This window comes from Rattus norvegicus, chromosome 13 (genome assembly GCF_036323735.1).
Source record: "Rattus norvegicus strain BN/NHsdMcwi chromosome 13, GRCr8, whole genome shotgun sequence".
Classification (NCBI taxonomy): domain Eukaryota; kingdom Metazoa; phylum Chordata; class Mammalia; order Rodentia; family Muridae; genus Rattus; species Rattus norvegicus.
In genome coordinates this window covers 23,323,343-23,341,006 of record NC_086031.1, presented here as the reverse complement: position 1 = coordinate 23,341,006, position 17,664 = coordinate 23,323,343, and the positions used below count along the sequence as shown (strand labels likewise).

The 17,664-nt window shown below is 43.8% G+C and overlaps 1 protein-coding gene and 1 long non-coding RNA gene across 2 annotated transcripts in view; both read left to right on the top strand.

Annotated features, from left to right (window-relative positions):
• Positions 1-17,664, top strand: part of Bcl2 (BCL2, apoptosis regulator) — a 162,437-nt gene that overhangs the window by 25,894 nt on the left and 118,879 nt on the right. The window lies entirely within an intron of this gene.
• Positions 3,013-17,664, top strand: part of LOC134481474 (uncharacterized) — a 50,227-nt gene continuing 35,575 nt past the window's right edge. The window contains exon 1 of the long non-coding RNA XR_010056970.1: positions 3,013-17,646. This is a non-coding gene — a long non-coding RNA (uncharacterized LOC134481474). The remainder of the gene's footprint in view (positions 17,647-17,664) is intronic.

Here is a 17,664-nt window from a genome sequence, read left to right as displayed (position 1 = left end):
TCTCTGAGTCCTCTGATCCAGGTGGTCCTTTCTGGAACCCAAACCTGTCGCCTCTGTTTTGGAGATTTTTCCTTCTACTTTTATATCTCTGAACACTCTTCTTCTGTCTAAATGCTCTAAAAATTCCCATTGTTTCTGACCTGACAGGAAAACATGGGACCGGTCTCAAAATCTTTGTCTCAGGGACTTCCAACCTTCCTGTGGCACCCAGATAAGTGTGGTCACATGATGAGTAATATATGCAAATGCTTTAATCCACGTTTTCTTCTACTTCCCTTGGGTGTAAAAGTCTTGGCTGTTTGAATATCTATCACTATGCTTAGACTACAGGTCTTGGACACAAGTGCTCAGGGACAGTCAGTGAATGATGTGCAGTGACTACCAACCTTTACTTTACATGTATTTGTTCCTCCCTTCCTTCCTCCCTCCTGCAGTTTCATAAGCCTACATGTGCCTTGTACTCTGCTAAGCAGGTGAATCCATCCCTTTGCATGCTGACTAGAAGTACACACATCTTTTTATTGTCTTAAGACCTTCCATATTTTCCAAATACCCTGCTTAGCTCTTAAATAATAATAATAAGTTATTTTAAATGCTGTCTGTGTTGTGTCTCTGTAGCTTATGTCTGTGATTAAATTTTGCTTCCAAAACGTTGTAGTCTTTTTCATAGTTTGGCGTTCTAGCTCATGAGATTGGTGTGTCTTGGTATGTCTCCATGAGCAGCACTTGAAAATATTGAAAATTGTACTTCATTTTTGTGTCTGTGAACACTAAATTAATTAATTTTCCAAGTTTCTCTGAACTATGGACAGTCTCCTAATTCCAGGTCAAATTACAACATAGAAATATTAATTAACAGTCAGCAAATCAATGCTTGTATTCCTTTAGTGACTTATACTGTATTATAAAAATGGCCCACCAAACAAAAGAACAGCAGATTGTAACTGCCAGCAGTAAGAGTGGAAAACAATTACTTTTCAAAGTTTGGTTTTTAATATTATTGACAAGGAAGGAAAACTTTTTGTATAGATGCACGGAGAGGAAGTAGAGTTGGTGGCAAGCACATCAGTGGAGAGCATGCATGGGTGGAGAGCATACATCAGTGGGGAGCATGCATGGGTGGTGAGCGTGCATCGGTGGGGAGCGTACATCAGTGGAGAGCATGCATCAGTGGGGAGCGTGCATCAGTGGGGAGCATGCATCAGTGGGGAGCATGCATCAGTGGGGAGCATGCATGGGTGGTGAGCGTGCATCGGTGGGGAGCATGCATGGGTGGTGAGCGTGCATCGGTGGGGAGCGTGCATCAGTGGGGAGCGTGCATCAGTGGGGAGCGTGCATCAGTGGGGAGCGTGCATCAGTGGGGAGCATGCATGGGTGGTGAGCGTGCATCGGTGGGGAGCGTGCATCAGTGGGGAGCGTGCATCAGTGGGGACATGCATCAGTGGGGAACATGCATCGGTGGAGAGCGTGCATCGGTGGAGAGCATGCATCGGTGGAGAGCGTGCATCAGTGGGGAGCGTGCATCAGTGGGGAGCATGCATCGGTGGGGAGCATGCATCAGTGGGGACATGCATCAGTGGGGAGCGTGCATCAGTGGGGAGTGTGCATCGGTGGAGAGCGTGTATCAGTGGGGAGCGTGCATCAGTGGGGAGCATGCATCGGTGGGGAGCATGCATCGGTGGGGAGCATGCATCGGTGGGGAGCATGCATCGGTGGGGAGCGTGCATCGGTGGGGAGCGTGCATCGGTGGGGAGCGTGCATCGGTGGGGAGCGTGCATCAGTGGGGAGCGTGCATCAGTGGGGAGCGTGCATCAGTGGGGAGCGTGCATCAGTGGGGACATGCATCAGTGGGGAGCGTGCATCACTGGGGAGCATGCATCAGTGGGGAGCATGCATCAGTGGGGAGCATGCATCAGTGGGGAGCATGCATCAGTGGGGACATGCATCAGTGGGGACATGCATCGGTGGGGAGCATGCATCGGTGGGGAGCATGCATCGGTGGGGAGCATGCATCAGTGGAGAGCGTGCATCAGTGGGGAGTGTGCATCGGTGGAGAGTGTGCATCAGTGGGGAGCGTGCATCAGTGGGGAGCATGCATCGGTGGGGAGCATGCATCAGTGGGGAGCATGCATCAGTGGAGAGCGTGCATCGGTGGGGAGCGTGCATCGTTGGGGAGCGTGCATCGGTGGGGAGCGGGCATCAGTGGGGAACGTGCATCAGTGGGGAGCGTGCATCAGTGGGGAGCATGCATCAGTGGGGAGCATGCATCGGTGGGGAGCATGCATCGGTGGGGAGCATGCATCGGTGGGGAGCATGCATCGGTGGGGAGCATGCATCAGTGGAGAGCGTGCATCAGTGGGGAGCGTGCATCAGTGGGGAGCGTGCATCAGTGGGGAGCGTGCATCAGTGGGGAGCGTGCATCAGTGGGGAGCGTGCATCAGTGGGGAGCGTGCATCACTGGGGAGCATGCATCAGTGGGGAGCATGCATCAGTGGGGAGCATGCATCAGTGGGGACATGCATCAGTGGGGACATGCATCGGTGGGGAGCATGCATCGGTGGGGAGCATGCATCGGTGGGGAGCATGCATCAGTGGAGAGCGTGCATCAGTGGGGAGTGTGCATCGGTGGAGAGTGTGCATCAGTGGGGAGCGTGCATCAGTGGGGACATGCATCAGTGGGGAGCGTGCATCACTGGGGAGCATGCATCAGTGGGGAGCATGCATCAGTGGGGAGCATGCATCAGTGGGGAGCATGCATCAGTGGGGACATGCATCAGTGGGGACATGCATCGGTGGGGAGCATGCATCGGTGGGGAGCATGCATCGGTGGGGAGCATGCATCAGTGGAGAGCGTGCATCAGTGGGGAGTGTGCATCGGTGGAGAGTGTGCATCAGTGGGGAGCGTGCATCAGTGGGGAGCATGCATCAGCGGGGAGCATGCATCAGTGGAGAGCGTGCATCGGTGGGGAGCGTGCATCGGTGGGGAGCGTGCATCAGTGGGGAGCGTGCATCAGTGGGGAGCGGGCATCAGTGGAGAGCGTGCATCGGTGGGGAGCATGCATCGGTGGGGAGCATGCATCAGTGGGGAGCAAGCAGAGACTCTGTCCTGCCTCAGGACCATTCTCTATATCATCTTTGAATGGGTGTCAGTCACAAAGCAAAGATAACATAGAATAATGTCTTGTACCATCCTCATGAAGGACTCTGGCCACAGCTCAGCTCATCACAGCTCCAGCGAGCCTGTGTTTGTGGAAAGATACTGCTTCCAATGCCAAACCTAACAATTATGTTTTCGAATCCCTCAAAACTAAAATAAGAAACCTTGGTGACATAAATGTTCCAAATTCAAAATATCCACAGTGAACTCATCCACTTCCTGTTTGAGCCTGCTCCTCCTTGTCTGTCTGTCTGGCTAATGACATCATCACCCAGCGGGACAAAGTTCAAGCTCTAACCATCTTTTACCGTCTTCCCACTGCCAGATGGAGCTTTCCTAGATGCACTGTGTGATCCTGTCTGACATCCAGCATTTGGGTGCACATGCCTCCCCTCTATCTCCTCATCTGAAATATAGTTTTAAAGTCTCCAAGCTCAATCTCTGTTTCTGACGATTTTTAAATTCTTTTAGGGCATTAGCTCCTCAATTGTTTTTGACTCTCACGTGTCCCCCATCTCATCCATCTGCCTATTTATTTATTTGTGTGTGTGCAGCACATGTGTGTGTGTGCATGTGCACTTGTGTGTGTGTGTGCATTTTCGTTTGTGTGTATGTGCATGCATGCATGTGTGGGTGCATGCGTACATGTTTGTTTGTTTGTGTGTGTGTGTGTGTGTGTGTGTGTGTGTGGTGTAAGGCCAAAGATCAACCTTGTCTTTTGAGACAGGACCTCTCAACCTGGAGCTTGCTGATCTGGTTAGGCTGACTAAGGATTGGCAGTGATCTGCCCAGCCCCAACACTGGAGCAACAGGTGTACACCAAATGCCAGGCTCGTAATGGGAATTCTAGATCAGTCTCAGGACTTCATGTTTGTGAGGGAGCACTTTGCCAACTTAACTATCTTCCTAACACCAGTCCTGGCCTCCAAAAATTATTTTACAATCTATATGCAGTCAAACGTACTACATTTGTGAGGCTGGGGAGAAGCGTCATATCTGTCACTTCTTAAAACTTCTTCTGTACTCACATCCCGTCCTGCCCTGTGAGGTGAGTGCTAGTCTTCTCTCTGTGCATCATGCTTTCTATTGCCCAGCGTATCATAAACTGCTCTCCTTGTCTTGGAATACCTGTCCCCTGTCCATCTGTCATCTTAGTCTGTGACGTAGAATATTATTAACACATCTGTATTGAACCCATTGGGAAACATGCAGTTTCTCCAAGCTTAACCTTTCCTAGTAGTGTGTAACCCAGCAAGAATATAAAATCAAGAAGAGAAAGAAAGCCAGGTAGTGGGAACCTTTAATCCCAGCACTTGGGAGGCAGACGCAGGTGGATCTCTGAGTTTAAGGCCAGCCTGACCTACGGAGCAAGTTCCAGGTCAGCCCTGGAAAGAAAGTACATAGAGAATTCTGACATTTTCTCAGAAGGTTGACTTTCAAGGAGGACCTTCTTATCTGACTATAACTGATTAGGACACCAGAAAGGCAGTAAGTCACTCTGAGGGGGCATGGTGACTTAGAACTGTTGTGACGAAAGAAGATTCAGAAGTGGGTAGGAGAGACAAAGACAAGGAACGAGGTCTATGAAATGGGGTGACAGTGTCGAGTGTCTGTGAGCCTTCCTCAGGGACTCAGGACAATGACTGCTGCTGGGTAGTGTGTGTGTGTTTTGAATGATCCTCCTTGTTGAGAAGAGTGTCTGAAAAGCCAGACCTTCGATGGGCATAGTGATGTCACCCCTCTGGTCTGTCACGAGGGCACCGCGAGGTCCATGCTGGCTCCTCGTGTGCCTAGGTGTTTGGGAACTAAGGAAATGCTGACTTCTTGCCCTGTATCATATGCCCATCTGAAGTTCACCTCCAAACTTCCCCAACTCTTTAGGATATTTTCCTCTGGTATTTTTGGTACCTTACCACCTCTAGTAGGCTCTGTTCTCTTGGCTTCCTGACCCGACTCCGCCACTATCCCAGAATATCTCATATTTGAAATACATTTAACTCTCCTTCAATTACAATTAGCTTTTGTCAACATTCTTTCTGCATTTCTAAGAAGTACAACAGGTTTTACAATTGTTTATTTTTGTTTTTGAGACAGCCTCAGGTGGTCAGAGCTGGACTCAAACTCATTATGTACCTAAGGGCAAACCTGAACTTCTGTTTTTCCTGCCTCGCCTCCCACGTGCTGGGGTTACAGGGAGTTCCACTGTCTCCGCTTATACAGTGTTGCACAAGGACTCTACCAATTGAACTGTACCCCTAGCCCCCCAAATAGGTTTGTATTATAAGAATTCATCTACATCTCTAACGTCCCCCGAACAGTATAAAATGTGCTCAATTCCATGAGTGTTTGATGAAGTGAACTTCCTAAGTAGTCATGGCAATGTTGAGGGCAGTGAAAGGAGCAAGGAAAGCATTTCTCTTCCATGGTGGTGTTCAGCCTGTATTTACACAGATTTCCCTTCACAGACTTACTCCCCTTGTGAGTGAATGACCGTTACGTGATCAAACCCCCATGGTGATGCTCTTATGAATGTGGGATTAGAAGCCAGGCTAGACAGGCCCGGAAGTGGGGAGGACATGGGAAATCTGACTGTCTGCTGACACAGACAGTGAGAGGCGAGAGAGGACCCTTCCATTTACAGGAGGGGAACAGTACCCCTCTACACCCATCCTCCGAGTGTGTTTGCTGTCAGGTTTCAGTCACCAGTGGAATGCTGGACCCTAAGCTCACTAAAGCTGAGTGAAGGGCACGTTTAGAGATTTCCACACCTGCTCTATGACACAGAAGTCCCCTCTACCCTAGCCTACATGAAAACTCCACCACCTTTATACAGTCAACGTGCAGTGCACAGGTCCTAATATGAGAGCAGACAGGCCAGTTTGTGAAACTCAAACTTGGCATTCCATTCTTGTGTGAGAAATGTGCTACAGGGCTGACATATGTTCAATTTGTGACCACTCTGAACATGTCCCATCCAGTATCTCAGCAGTGTTTACCCATCTTGTGTTTGCATGTTCCCCTTCCTCAGATTCAGAGGGCGAAGTCCCAGCTCCCTTGAAGGCCATATGCTCTTGGGGAGATGTCAGGAGAATCCCAAGGGCCGCTCCATCCTCTGCAAGCACCAGGCCATGGGTCAAACAGACAAAGAACCAGTTGGAACAACATTCTCCCAGATGTGTCTTCCCACACATCTGGTCTCCTGAGTAATGGTCCGTAGTGGGAGTGAGAACTCCTCAGTCCTTATGTAGAGATTAAGCCCACACAGCCAACTGCTTCATGAGTTTTATTACTCCCTTTAGATAGATTTCTTCCTCCAGTTCCCCATTCCTCCCACTGCCTCACGAAAACCCACCTCCCTATAACCCTTCTTGCAGATGAGTGAGTAGCTGTGGTTAGACCCCAGTGGTTAGACCTCTTGCTCCCTGAAATGCCTGGCTCTCACTTTCTGGCACCCATCCTTGCTGGAGGGAAACCAATGAGGGCCAGGTCATATGGCCCTCCAGGAATCTCATCTAGGGACATAGTTACCTGCTCCTGGAGAAAGGTTAGCTTTGAGTAAAAAACCAGCAATCCCCTCAATATAATTGTTTTCAAGATGTTCTTATGCCTGTGTGTGTGGGTGTGTGTGTGTGTGTGTGTGTGTGTGTGTGTGTGTGTGTGAGAGAGAGAGAGAGAGAGAGAGAGAGAGAGAGAGAGAGAGAGAGAGAAGGGGGGATACAATGTATACACCCATACCTGCTCACCAGAGGGCATTAGCAGGAGAATATGTTTGCATGCATATGTGGAGATCAGTGATAGGTGTCTCCCTCCATTGCTCTATACATTACTATTAAGACAGGGCCTCTCTCTGAACTGGAGCTCACCAGCTGTCTCTGCCTCCCCAGTCTAGGATTACCAGTGTGTGCTACCACACTTGGGTTTTGTTATTGCCAGGGATTAGAACTCAGGTCCTTACGCATGTGCAGCAGTTCTCTACTAGCTGAGCAATGTCACCTCATGCAATTTAAAATAAAATGTTCAAGCTACTCCTGGAGCCGTCAAGTTGAAAGTAGTGGTTTACAATTAAAGTTCCAAAATAGCGAACTGTCCCTAGTCTCCTGTTGGTCCCTGGGAATACTTGAGTATCGTTGCACAGTTTGTAGCAGCCGTATGGGGTACATGTCCCAGGCCTTGCACTGACGTATATGACTATGGCTCAGAGCATACCCAGCGAAAGGCCTTCTTATTGGGACTCTCAGGAAACCTCTTCAAATTTGATGCACCTCTGACCCTGGAGGTCTTCATGCATTGGTTCCCCCTAAAGGGAGGCAGGCCATATATGCTCTAATTCAGTCCTGTTTCCTTCCTCTGTCTCAAAGGGTCTCCATTAACCCCACCAAAACCATAGTTATAAATCCCCACAACTAGAAGAGTTTAATCAGGATATGCAGAGAGAGGGGGAGTCAGAAATTGCTATTATTAAAGTTCCACAGAGGCTCTCTTGGCCATGGGTACTGATATCACGTCCGCTGGAGCAGACAGGGGCACACTGTTACCCTCGCATTTTCCCACCGTCATTAGGCTGCCAATGCTGGGTGCTATTTATCCGGAAAAGAAAGACTTCTTAGCTGGTACTTAGACTGAGGTCAGATTTTCCTTTGGAACAGGAAGCAGATGCCAAGTTTATTTCAAAAGTATTCTTGGTCTACCTAAGACTAGAGGGTATGAAGAATCCTCTGAGGGTAACGTTCTCACAATGTAACAAGTCTTTGCTTCTTCCAAACCCTGGGTTTTAATCTATTCTCCTTAGGCTGTGTGTGTGTGTGTGTGTGTGTGTGTGTGTGTGTGTGTGTGTGTGTGTGTGCATGTGTGTGCTTCTCAAGTTGACAGAAACTAGAGATACCTGGGAATGAGCTTCAACTAAGAAACTGTGTCTATTGCATTGGCCTGTGGCATGTCTGTGGAGTGTTTTCATGGTTAATGACTAAAGTAGGCAGTGCCACCCCTGGACAGACAAACCTGGACTGGGTAAGAAAGCAGACTGTCCAAGCCAGTAAGCACCATTCCTCCATGGTTTCTTCTTCAGTTCCTGCCTTCAGTTTCCTGCCTTGAGTCTCTTCTCTGATGCCCCTCAGTGATGGGATGTTACCTAAAAGTAAGATAGAACAAATCCTCTCCTTCCTATGCTTATTTTAGTCACCGTTTTTGTTGTTGTTGTTTGTTTGTTTTGTTTTACTACAGTGGAAAGCAAATTAGAACATATCCCATTATGTAAAGGTGCCTGCCTGCGACTTATTGGGAATATATCTAAATGTACAATTCTGAGGTCATCTATGGAAAGGGATTTAGGCAGTTTTCACACCATGGGACAAAGGAATTTGGAAATAGGTTGGGTCTCCTTAAGCTGCATGCAATGTACTGTGTCTGTGGGAGCAGAGACTTCCCTGGTGACTGAGAACTGATTATTTGTTTAGAACTTGAGAAGAGGAAAGCAGCTACAACAGCTTTGTGCTCAGTGAACCATGTAGACATTTTAGGTTGGGAAATAAGCAGCTAGATTTTAGGTGGTTTATTTTATTGTCAGAATGATAGAGTTTCACAGTCAGGAGAGAGTTTATCTCCCAGACAGGAAAAGGTTAAGTGTCTGTCAAGGAAGATTAAAAACTCAGATCAGAAAGATCCATTTGATAGCTAATGACCAAAGACCCTTAGAGGTGACACGGAGTAGCGCTCCAATGAGGGACAGGCTTTCAGTGCTGAACTGATGACATTTGTCCTGTTATCCAGTCCCCTCCCTATCATGATTATTATTGTTCCTAGTGGGACTGTGCTCCTGCTCCTAATTAGCCAAAAGGCAAGACGAAAAAATATTAGTTGAATTTAAAACTAGAAAAGGAGAGAGGAAATACGTCTTGAAAGTTTCATTAATTGCAAAATGATGCTAAATGGAACATTCAATAAAAATACTTCTCAGAACCAAGTTGTTCTGAGAAAGGGGCCACTAAAGGCGAGTTCTCGAAAACTGAGGAAATCAGGGAACAAAACCCAAATGCCTGGGAATTGGGTTTCAGAGGATGTTTTGAATGTCCCCGCTTAGCAATTTACAAAATAAGACAATCACTGAGCATTCTAAAAATCTGACCCATTGACATGGGACAATAAGCTCAGTTTTCCATGAACCACACATATTCAACTTGTCTGTTGTTACACTTTTCAGTGCCATTTATTATGACGGTATTTTTGGTAACTGTGGGCCTAGGTTTTTGACAAGGATCCAGTGGCCTTCACAGGAATGGCTAGCAGGCTATGGGAGAGCCACAATGCTGACAACTGCTTCCAGGAAGGAAAGCTTCATAATGGCATTGGAAACATTGTTTACACAAACATTAAAGCCAACCTTGAAGATAAGATTTCTGTCCCATTGATCTGATTTAAAAATTGGACTTCCACTCAGCAGGTTAAAAAAAGAAAAAATAAACAAAATCAGCTTTCATTACTTAAACTGAGAGCTAAAGTTAGTATGTGGACAGAAGTCTATTGCCTATAAGTAAACATATTTGAACATGTACAGAAATTCCAATAAGAGTAACTTTTTATCCTTTCGTAAACAAAATAAGTAATTACTAGTTGCAACTCATGCATTGAAATTGCTGTTGAGAAAAAAATCTGAAATAGCACTCAGGCATAATCAAGGGGTGACCTGCAGTTTAACATCCTTAATATATAGGTCAAGAACTTCAGGTAACAGACCTGTCCAAAATGAGTGACTGAGTCAGGTGATCTCAATGTCTGTCTAATGAGTCATAGTCTCTACCTGATCAACATGAAGCTTACCTTCCTCTATGGGGCTAAGGACTACTGTCAAATAGAACACCTACAAGTGTGATAATATTGGTTACTACTGTGGGCTACTTACAGATAATTTACTGCACAGCATTACATTGTATGTGCTTTCTGAAAGATAAAATAACAAGTGGGAATTATTCATGAACTACCAGACAACACGATGATAACAAAAATATCGATAATAATTAAATCATCAACAGCCAAACAAATCATCAGTCGACAGTGTACACGTCATTTCTTCTGCATTCTAAACATGTTATTTTAATTCTTTTCCTATGTGGAGGTATCTTAAAATAACATTACTCGCATCTTTAAAGTATTTTAAAATTGTGCTAAAATGTGACATACATTGTATGCATTTTTGACTCTCAGGGTTGCATAATCCAGTTTCAAATTGGTTTTCATCTTCTCAGAGAATCTTTCATAGGAGGAGCTCAGAACCTTTTAGATGACCCAACCCAGAGTTCCTGTTCCTTCTATCCCTGCCTTTAGCTGTACTCTATGAATCTGTCTAGTCCTAGTGACCCACAGAAGCAAAGTCACACTTATGAATGTCTTCAAGGCTCATCCCTGTTGTGCCATGTGTCAAAATTTCCTTCTTAAAGCCAAACATTGTCGCCTTGTGTGTGTATAGCTGATTGTCAGTCATTCACCCGGGTCGCTTTAGATTTTTAGTTATTGTAAGCACAGCTTTGAGGAGGTGCTCAGAATCTGATCGAGTGCCCATACTCAGTTCTTTAGATTTTGTACCCAGAAGTGAATCTTCTGGACCATGGGGTGATGCTCTTTGTAAGCCTTTGAGGAACAACCATGCCGTTTTCCACACCAGCCTCCCCACTCTCTATTCCCAACAGCTCGGAAGAGATTCAGCCTCTCTGCTGTCTTACCAACACTTGTTAACCTTTGTTTGGTTTTTTTAATTTAGTTTTTTTTCATTGTTGTTGTTTGGGAAAACAAATAATACATTTATTTGAAAACAGTTAATAAATAATTTTTATCATTTATTAATGATAAAAAGCAAATTTGCATACTAATGATGTGGATGTGGTTTTTTTTTATTTTTTTTCAGTTCATACATTGCCCCTTCTGGGTTCCTCCCATTCCTCATCCCATTCCTCCTTTTCCCTGCTCCAAGAGGATGTCCCCATCCCCATTCCCACTCCTGCCAGGTCTCCACACTCCCTGGGGCCTTAAAGTGTCTTGAGGGTTGAGCAAGTCTTCTTCCACTGAGGCCAGACCACACAGTCCTCTGCTGGATATGATTTGGGGGCCTTGGACCAGCAGCTGTGGGTGCTGCCTGATTGAGGGCTCAGTGCCTGAGAGATCTCAGGGGTACAGGTTAGTTGAGACTGCTGGTCTTCCTAACTTCTCAATTTCTTCCAGCCTTTCCCTAACTCAACCACAGGGGCCACCATCTTCAGCCCATTGGTTGTGTGTAACTATCTGCTTCTGTATCAGTCAGCTGCTTGTTGGGCCTCTCGAAGGACAGCCATGCTAGGTTCCTGTCTGTAAGCACACCGTAGCATCAGTAATAATGTCAGGCCTTAAAGCCTCCCCTTGAGATGGATCCAGGTTGTGTCGGTTACTGGACCACCTTTCCCTCAGTATCTATTCCATTTTTTTTTTGTCCCAGAAATTCTTTTAGACAGGAAGAATTCTGGGTCAGAAGTTTTGACTGTGGGATGGCAACCCCATTCCTCCACTTGATGTCACTCTATTGGAGGTAGATTCTAGGAGTTCCCTCTCCCCACTGTTGGGCATTTCATCTAAGGTCCCTCCCTTTGAGTCCTAAGAGTCTCTCACCTCCCAAGTCTCTGGTACTTTCTAGAACGTACCCACCCCCAACCCTACCCCACCCCCAGCCTCCAGCACCCCCCTCCCCAGGTTGCATATTTCCATTCATTCTGCTGGCCCTCAGGACTTCTCTCCTGTCTCCTTCCCCCTTTCCCCTCTCCACCCACATCCCTCCCTCCCTCCCTCTGCCTCCTATGATTATTCTCTTCTCCCTCCCAAGTGGGACTGAAATCTCCTCACTTGGGCCCTGCTTGAGTTCTGTAGATTGTTTCCTACTGTACTTTTTTGGCTGGTGTCTACTTATTAGTGAGTACACACTGTGCATGATGTCCCTTTGGGTCTGAGTTACCTCACTTAGGATGACATTTTCTAGTTTCATCCATTTGTGGGTAAAACTCATGACGCCCCCATTCTTTTTTTTTAATTTTGTAATTCTATTTATGCATAGAAGACAGCATACATTTAACCCAGTTTAGTGAAGAGTTCTTTAGATTTTGCCTTTTCCAGCTTAGCAATGTGAGCCACAGACTTAGGACCTAGAACATTGCCTCCCCAGTGGTGGTGGATCTCGTCATACTGTCATTATAATTGGTCCTAATAGCTTCCACCAGCTTAGCCAGAGCACCTTGTCTTTCGAGTTAACCTGTGTGAAGGCAATAGTGGTTCGTGTCTTCCTGTGGACCAGGCGCCCCAGCCTGGCCTTTCCCTTGATGATGCAGTAGGGCACCCCCATCTTTTGACACAGGGCAGACAGGAAAGTCACCAGCTCAATGGGGTCTACATCATGGGCAATCACCACCAGCTGAGTCTTCTCGTTCTCCACCAAGGTGGTAGTGACTGTATTGACCCCTGCTCAGAGAACAGATGTTCTCTTAGCTGGAACGTCCCCTTTGTCAGCAGCTTTCTTCTCAGCCAGGCCAGTAGCCTTTGCTTCTTCTCCTGCTTTGTTTTTGGCTTGTACTTGTGGGCGAACCTAAGCCACTGATTCTCTGTTTGCCTGACCAGGGCCCGGGTCAACTGATTAATGGCAGGAGGTACCACTTATAGAGGCTGGCGCTTTGCGGCTGCAGCATGATGTAGCCGGGCCATTTGACGAAGTGTGTTCGATCTCTTTTGGGCTGGATGTCCTGCCCAATGCTGAAGTTCTTGGGCCTTTTCTCAAACAAAGGATTAGCCACCTTTTTGGCCTCCTGTTTCCTGATGATGGTGGGATCCGGGGCCACCTTCTTCCCCCTAGCCTTCTTTTCTTTGGGTATCTTGCTCAAATGAAGGAGAGAGAAAGAAAAGGGAATTGTGGGTGATAAGTAAGCGGCCAAGGAGATCATGAGAGCCATTCTAATTCTTGATAGCTGAGTAGTATTCCACTGTGTAAATGTACCACATTTTCTGTATCCATTCTTTGTTTGTGGGACATCTGGGTTGTTTTTAGCCTACAAATAAGGCCGCTATGAACATAGTGGAATACATGTCCCTGTGGCACAGCGGGGCCTACGTTGGGTATATCCCTAAGAGTGGGATAGCTGGGTCTTCAGGTAGATCTATTTCCTATTTTCTGAGGAACCGCCAGATTGATATCCAGAGTGATTGAACCAATTTGTAATCCCACCAACAATGGAGGAGTGTTCCTGTTTCTCCACATACTTGCCAATATGTGCTGTCACCTGAGTTTTTGATCTTAGCCATTTTGATTGGTGTGAGGTGGAATCTCATGGTTGTTTTGATTTGCATTTCTCTGAGTAAGGACTTTTAACATTACTTTAAGTGCTTCTCAGTCATTCCAGATTCCTCTGCTGTGAATTCTCCGTTTAGCTTTATAACCCATATTTTGATTGGGTTGTTTGTTTTTTGGAGGTTAGCTTCTTGAGTTCTTTATATGATTGCTTTGTAATAGAGCTTGAGATCAGGGATGGTGATTCCCCCAGTCGTTCTTTTATTGTTAAGAATTGTTTTTTTTCTATCCTGGCCTTTTTTTTCATATGAAATTGAGAATTGCTCTTACCATGTCTGTGAAGAATTATATTGTAATTTTGATGGGGATTGCATTAAATCTGTAGGTTGCTTTTGATAGGATGGCCAGTTTTACTATGTTAATCCTACCAATCCATGAGAATGGGAGATTTCTCAATTTTCTGGAGTCTTAAATTTCTTTCTTGATAGACTTGAAATTTTTGTCATTCAGGACTTTCACTATTTTGGTTAGAGTTACACCAAGATATTTTATATTATTTGTGACTATTGTGAAGGGCCACAATTTTCTTTTTCAGTCCATTTTTCATTTGTATAAAAGAAGGCTAGTGATTTGTTTGAGTTAATTTTATATCCAGCCACTTTGCTGAAGTTATTTATCAGCTATATAAGTTCTCTGGTAGAATTTTTGGGGTGACTTAAGTATACTATCATATAATATGCAAATAGTGATACTTTGACTCCTTTGCCAATTTGTATCCCCTTGATCTCCTTCTGTTGTCTAATTGCTCCAGCTAGAACTTCGAGTGCTATATTGAATAGATACCAGGAGAGTAGGCAGCCTTGTCTTTCTTGTCCCTGATTTTAGTGGGATTGATTCAAGTATCTCTCCATTTAATTTGATATTAGCTGTTGGTTTGCTGTCTATTACTTTTATTATGTTTAGGTATGGGCCTTGAATTCCTGATCTCTCCAATACTTTTAACATGAAGGGGTGTTGTATTTTGTCAAATGCTTTTTAAACATCTAATTAGAAAATCATGTTATTTTTTTCCTGAGTTTGTTTATATAGTGGATTATGTTAATGGATTTTCCTGTATTGAACCAGTGTTGCATCCCTGGGATGAAGCCTACTTGATTGTGTTGAATGATGTTTTTGATGTGTTCTTGGATTCAGTTTGCAAGAATTTTATAGATTATTTTTGCATTGATACTCATAAGTGAAATTGGTCTGAGGATCTCTTTGTTTGTTGGGTCTTCATATAACTTATCTATCAGAGTTACTGTGGCTTCACAGAATGAACTTGGTAGAGTTCCTTCTGTTTCTATTTTTTAAAATAGTCTAAGGAGTATTGGTATTAGCTCTTTGAAGGTCTGGTAGAATTTGGAGCTAAAGCCATTTGGCCCTGGGTTTTTTTTGGTTTGGAGGTTTTTAATGACTTCTTCCATTTCCTTAGGGGATATAGGACTGTTTAGATAGTTTACCTGCTCTTGATTTAACTTTGGTATGTGGTATCTTTCTAGAAAGTTACTCATTTCATCCAGATTTTCCAGTTTTGTCGAATATAGGCTTTTTTAGTAGGATCTGGTGATTTTTTTTAAAATTTCCTTGGTTTCTGTTATTATGTCTCCCTTTTCATTTCTGCCCTTGTTAGTTTGGATAATATCTCCCTGTCCTTTAGTTAGTTTGGCTAAGGTTTTATCTCTCTTGGTGATTCTCTTAAAGAACCAGCGTTTGGTTTTGTTGATAGTTTGTATCATTCTCTTTGTTTCTATTTGGTTGATTTCCTCCCTGAGTTTGAGTATTTCCTACCTTCTACTCCTCTTGGATGTGTTTGCTTCTTTTTGTTCTAGGTCTTTCAGTTGTAAGATCTTTCCAGTTTCTTTATGAGAGCTCTTAGTGCTATGAATTTTCCTCTTAACACTGCTTTCATTGTGTCTCATAAGTTTGTGTATGCTATGTCATCATTTTTCATTGAATTCTAGGAAGCCATTAATACTTTTTAAAGTCTTATTTATTACATATGAGTACACTATAACTGCCTTCAGACACACCAGAAGAGGACATCAGATCCCATTACAGATGGCTGTGAGCTACCATGTGGTTGCTGGGAATTGAACTCAGGACCTCTGGAAGAGCAGTCACTACTCTTAACCACTGAGCCATCTCTCCAGCCCTAATTTCTTTATTTCTTCCCTGACCTGAGTAGAGAGTTGTTCAGGTTCCATGGACATGTGCATTTTCTGTTGTTTTTGCTCTTATTGAATCTAGTCTTAGTCTGTGGTCATCTGATAGGATGCATGGGATTATTTCAATAATTGTATCTGTTGATACTTGTTTTGTGACCAATTATATGGTTGATTTTGGAGAAGGTACCATGAGATGCTGAGAAGAAGGTATATTCTTTTGTTTTAGGATGAAATGTTCTGTATATACCTGTTAAATCCAATTTGGTTCATAACTTCTATTAGTTTCACTGTATCTGTATTTAGTTTCTGTTTCAATGACCTGTCCATTGGTGAGAGTGGAGTGTTAAAGTCTCTCATTATTATTACTATATGAGATTCAATGTGTGCTTTGAACTTTAGTAAAGTTTCTTTTATGAATGTGGGTTCCCTTTTATTTGGAACATAGATGTTTAGGATTAAGCCTTTCTCTTGTTAGAGTCTTTCTTTGATGAATAGGAAGTATCCTTCTTCGTCTCACTTGATAACCTTTGGATGAGTCTATTTTATTGGATATTATGATGGCAACTCCACCTTGTTTCTTGGGACCATTTACTTGGAAGTCGTTTGTCCAGCCTTTTACTCTAAGGTAGTTCTGTCTTTGTCATTGAGGTTTCTCATATGCAGCAAAATGCTGGATCCTGCTTGCATATCCAGTCTGTTAGCTTGTGTCTTTTTATTGGGGAATTGAGTCTATTGATATTGAGAGATATTAAAGACAGATGATTATTATTCCCTGTTATGTTTGTTGTTGTAGATTGTATTATGTGTATGTGGTTCTCTCCTTTTGGTTTTGTTGTGAGACTTCCTTGGTTTTTTTGTTTGTTTAGATACTCCCCTTATGTTGGAGTTTTCCTTCTAGAATCCTCTGTAGAGCTGGATTGGTAGATAGATATTGTTTAAATTTGGTTTTGTCATGGAAGATTTTGTTTTCTCCACTTATTATGATTGAAGTTCTGAATGACCTAAATAGTAGTGCTTATGAGTTAACCTTATATGAATGAAATTAGTATTTGTATTTTGTATGTTTGTATTCTTTTGTTCACAGTTTAAGTTTCTGAGTAGTGGTAGGGCTGAATTTTTCCATTTCTTTCTTGACTTCTGTTGTGAAACCCTGTCTAATATGTGGCTCTGTCTGTTATTCTACCTACCATGTATAATGCTTCTGGGAACATTATTGTTGCTGTCCTTTGGTGCTTAATGTATATATTTCTGTTGGGTGCCTGTTAAGAGAGAAGTTATTCTAAATATATTACCAAACAATTTTCCAAAATTGTTTTATCCATTTTCATTCCCACCAGCACATGTGAGTTTGTAGGGGTTTTATATATATATATTTCAGATTTAGAATTATTATTTTCTTTCATTTTAGCCATTCTGGTGAGTTTATTGTGGGGTGAATTTAGTTTTCCTTGACCCCTAATTACCAGACTGACCACCTTTTTATGTTTATTGGTTATTCTCTTTTATGACATGTCTATTAACATCTCTTTTATGGTTTTTGATAGTTGTTTCTTGAAAGACTTGTAGGAGTTCTTTATGGTTTTTTTTTATCTATAAGAGCTTTATGAATCCTGTGTGTTGCAAACATCTTTTCCCTGTCTGCATCTTGCCTTTGTTACCCTTTTGGGAGGAACCTTTTGATGAAAAAGATTTAATTTGAATGGAATCTGATTTATCACCATCTCATTTAAGCCTTGTCTCTTGTTTCCTATGCTAAAACCATGATGACTTTTCCCCTGTGTTAACTCCCGAAAGTTGTAGCATTTGCCTGTCATGTTTATATTCATAAATGTTCTTGCAGTTGGTTTAAGTGAATGTTTGAACTAGGATAAGGTCATGTTTTCCTTTTTTTATATACAAATATTTCCATATACGAATGTTCCATTCACTCAGCAACATCTCTTTGGGGGAAATATCTTTTTCTAATGTCTGACATTTGATTTAAAAGAAATCAAGTCTCTATGTGTGTGGTG